This window comes from Triticum aestivum, chromosome 1A (assembly GCF_018294505.1).
Source record: "Triticum aestivum cultivar Chinese Spring chromosome 1A, IWGSC CS RefSeq v2.1, whole genome shotgun sequence".
NCBI classification, from domain to species: domain Eukaryota; kingdom Viridiplantae; phylum Streptophyta; class Magnoliopsida; order Poales; family Poaceae; genus Triticum; species Triticum aestivum.
Genome location: NC_057794.1, coordinates 505,034,706 through 505,039,626, shown reverse-complemented (window position 1 = coordinate 505,039,626; position 4,921 = coordinate 505,034,706).

Sequence of the window (4,921 nt, the reverse complement as noted above, 5' to 3'; positions counted from 1 at the left end):
TTTCATGACCATGGACATTGGATGTCGTTGATAACAGGATCACATCATTAGGAGAATGATGTGATGGACAAGACCCAATCCTAAGCCTAGCACAAGATCGTGTAGTTCATATGCTAAAGCTTTTCTAATGTCAAGTATCATTTCCTTAGACCATGAGATTGTGCAACTCCCGGATACCGTAGGAATGCTTTGGGTGTGCCAAACGTCACAACGTAACTGGGTGGCTATAAAGGTGCACTACGGGTATCTCCGAAAGTGTCTGTTGGGTTGGCACGAATTGAGACTGGGATTTGTCACTCCGTATGACGGAGAGGTCTCTCTGGGGCCACTCAGTAATGCATCATCATAATGAGCTCAATGTGACCAAGTGGTTGGTCACGGGATCATGCATTACGGTACGAGTAAAGTGACTTGCCGATAACGAGATTGAACGAGGTATTGGGATACCAACGATCGAATCTCGGGCAAGTAACGTACCGATTGACAAAGGGAATTGTATACGGGATTACTTGAATCCTCGAAATCGTGGTTCATCCGATGAGATCATCGTGGAACATGTGGGAGCCAACATGGGTATCCAGATCCCGCTGTTGGTTATTGACCGGAGAGTCGTCTCTGTCATGTCTGCGTGTCTTCCGAACCCGTAGGGTCTACACACTTAAGGTTCGGTGACGCTAGGGTTGTAGAGATATTAGTATGCGGTAACCCGAAAGTTGTTCGGAGTCCCGGATGAGATCCCGGACGTCACGAGGAGTTCCGGAATGGTCCGGAGGTAAAGATTTATATATGGGAAGTCCTATTTTGGCCACCGGAAAATGTTCAGGATTTTTCGTATTGTACTGGGAAGGTTCTAGAAGGTTCCGGAGTGGGGCCCACCTGCATGGGGGGACCCACACGAACATGGGTAGTGGGGGCAAGGCCCCACACCCCTGGTCAAGGCGCACCAAGATCCCCCCTTAGAAGGAATAAGATCATATCCCGAAGGGATAAGATCAAGATCCCTAAAAAGGGGGGATAACAATCGGTGGGCAAGGGAAATGATGGGATTTCTTTCCCCCACCTTTGCCAACACCCCAATGGACTTGGAAGGCAAGAAACCAGCCCCCTCCACCCCTATATATAGTGGGGAGGCGCATGGGAGCCGCACCCTAGCCCCTGGCGCCTCCCTCTCCCCTCGTAACACCTCTCCCTCTCACTGAGAGCTTGGCGAAGCCCTGCCGAGATCCCCGCTGCTTCCACCACCACACCGTCATGCTGCTGGATCTCCATCAACCTCTCCTCCCCCCTTGCTGGATCAAGAAGGAGGAGACGTCTTCCCCAACCGTACGTGTGTTGAATGCGGAGGTGCCGTCCGTTCGGCGCTCGGTCACCGGTGATTTGGATCACGACGAGTACGACTCCATCAACCCCATTCTCTTGAACGCTTCCGCTCGCGATCTACAAGGGTATGTAGATGCACTCCTCTCTCTCTCGTTGCTAGATGACTCCATAGATTGATATTGGTGATGCGTAGAAAATTTTAAAATTCTGCTACGTTCCCCAACACATACATAAGCTACTTTGCTCATGCATGCATCGATACTATTGTGTATAAATCATGCTTATGTATCTCAGTATGGCTCATAAATTTGTGTGTCAAAGATGACGATCTCAAAGACCATATTTTTTTCATGCTTTTATGATGTTAAAATGTTTTCGACTCCCCTGTTGTAGTTATTATTTCTGTCCCCTTGCTCGATTATGCTTTTTCTTCAGTTAACAATTAGCTTTGCAGAATATAGATATGCTAGCTGCACCTAGGTTATGCTTTTTCTTCAGTTAAGAATTAGCTTTGCAGAATAGATATGCTAGCTGCACCTAGCAAAACAGGATTAGGATGTGTAAACAACTTTCCTCTCTGTAGTTTCTGGGATTACAGACCCATGTTTTTTGCTTAGTAACTAATTTTGTTTTTGTCCTGGTAGCATGTTTATAAGTGCCCCATATAAAGTACATGTACATATTTTGTGCTAAATCAATGTCTCAATTTGTCAAAACTGCATTACAGTTGCTCAAAACCTATATGCAAATGTTTGTTTGGAGCTAACTACTCTAGGCATCTGGCCAGTGTGTATCTGCATATTTTTCAGTAGAATTAAGTGCCTGGTGCCACTTGAGAGAATAAAAGAATGATCAGCTATTTTTTTCACAGTTATGATTTAGTCAACACTGATGTCTGTCTGCAAAAAGCTTATTTTGATTTGGAGTTGATTTTTTTTCAGGCCCTTAAGATGAGTAATGAACATCCGTTGAGCCGTCCAATGTTGCCTGTGGCAAATACACCGAAGGTATGAATCCCCTTCATATTAGTTTGCATATGTGAGCCCTGGTACATGTACAATGCGTCTATTACTGTGACACTTTTCTCCATATATACCTTGTAATACTTTGTTTTATCTAATAGAAGCTCGGTGTTTTCCCTTTTGTCAGGGAAAGAAAATTTAGAAGAGCATGAAGTACATTCTCATTTTCGTATATATTTTGGGATCATTGCATAGTGAGGAACATTAAGGTTATACTTAAAAGATGAGAGCATATTCTTCAAGCTGAGAAGTAAACTAGAATTGCCAAGAATCACAATCATCATAGTTATCAGCCATGCAAGAAATCAAATGCCAGGTCTAAAAGTTCAACTCAAAGAACTAAGAACAAATAGGACTGCTTTTTTAGGTAACTGTGCATTTTGATGTAATAAGCCTAGACAACGGTCTGTATATCAGAAAACTTGGTTTTGGAGTGATTGATCTCCATGTAATTCAAATATATAGTGGCATAATTCGCATTACTATTCCCTGATCTTCCTCCTTGCCGAATTTATGATTGTCTTATACTATATCTGTCGACTTCGCAGCCATCGTCTCCTTTGACTTCACCGCCATCGTCTCCATCGACTTCGCCGCAAGACAATCTGCCACTGCCTCCGCCGATTTTGCCGGAAGACCATCAGCCGTCGCCTAGACCTACTTTGAGGTACTTTTGAAGCATCTAATGGGTCTCATATGTTTGTCAAATCGTCAATTTACTACAGCAAATATAGCTATTGCCGACAGTAGACTATATTTCACTGACAAGCAACACATCATGCACTCCTACATAAATGGATTTTGTTTGTACTTGAAAGAAGCAGAGTAAATTCGTAAGGAGTGTTTAGTAGTTCAGTACATAGGTAACCAGAACAAAAGTAGTTCACAAATCAGTGATGGACGGGTCTCAATTATATTCAACAGGGCATGATGTTTACGAAAAATTACTGCTCACTGTATTTTGACAACTAGAAAAATGCAGTTCTGTTTGAGAATGTAAATGTAGGAAAAAAAATTAGGTTCTGCGCTGAGTCCGCGGGTCTCACAAAGATGTAGGATAAATAAAATGTCAAAAAGATCATATTAATTCTCATGTAATGGATCATAATGTGTGTCTTGAACTTTCCTGTTTTTATGGTTTTGCAGCCTAGAATATTTTGACATGCGCATATATAGCTACTTAATCAACAGAGTTCCTTTATGCTGTGTGGTAGACCACATTTGCTGATATGATTTACTTTCTCATTCTAGAATTTTTAAACATGCACATATGTATTGGTAAATTTTATCTCTATATACTTTTGCCTTCTACATACTGGATTGTAATATTTTCATCTCCTTTAAACAAAGCTACTGTCAGATGATGCTTCTAATGGTTGGAGGTTTACCTTTTATTTTTGTTCTGATTGGAAAAAATAGATGACAACACTGTAACTTAATATTACACAGAACATTGAAAAGGACATTGATAACCGACCTTCAAAAAAAGAAAAAAATTCTGAATCAAGTGTTCTGGAGCCATCACCTATGTCACCAACTATGTCAACATGTACTCCAGTTTCTGAGTGTTTTGAATCGATTGTGCCAAAATCAGATAATCAGATAGATTGTGGTCCATTGCCATCACCTCCATCCCCATCTAGCTCGACATTATCAAGAACATCGGTCGAGCCGTACAATGGCGCCTGCAGTGGTTACACCAGAGGTATTTATCCCCTTGATGAAAGCTAATCACTGGATGTAATCCCCTGTTTTAGTTGTTGTTTCTATCCTGGTTATACAGGCAGTTTTCAACAGCAGCAGACTAGCATGCCCAGTCTGAACTTTTAGAATGTTTTCCCAGTTAATGTTCAACTTTGATCCTTTTTCCAGTTAAAGTTCCAAGCAACTTTCCTCTGTGAGTCTGAGAATCTCACTGAAATTTGTGTTTCATTGTGTATATTCAGCCTATCGAGTCGAGTTTCAGACTGATCGTAAACAGACCTCGGTTTAAGCTGTGCAGTGGCGGAGCTTGGGCCAAAATTCTGGAGGGGCAATGGGCTGAGGGGGGGCTAAATTATGAGGTCTGGCCTTTTTTTCCTGTTCTTATGGCCCAAATACCTAGGGGTAGTGAGAAATTTCTTCATGGGCTGGGGGGGCGGTGGCCCAGATTGCACTCCAAGAAGCTCCGCCACTGCTTTGTGATGCTAATTTGATTTGTGTGCTGCACCATAATCCATATCTTCGATTTCAAGCAGTTCCATGGCAAATCAAATACATTTTTTTCTTTGTTTATGACAACACATATTTGACAGGTTAAAGCATGTACTATTGTGCATACTGAAGTGTAACAAGCCTTTCCCAGTAGCAAAATTGAATATGATACCATGTTCTGAATTTATGATTTCGCAAGTAAGATGACATACAACTGAGTATGTTGTTCTGAATTTGATATGAGTGTTCTGCACAAATATTTCTCATGTTCAACTGATTTCGAACTGATGTATCTGAGTGTCTGGTACCCTGTGATAAAATATTGAAGTTATGTACATGTTGATAGTGGTTATCAAGCAAAGAGATAGTTCCCTAAAATGTTATTG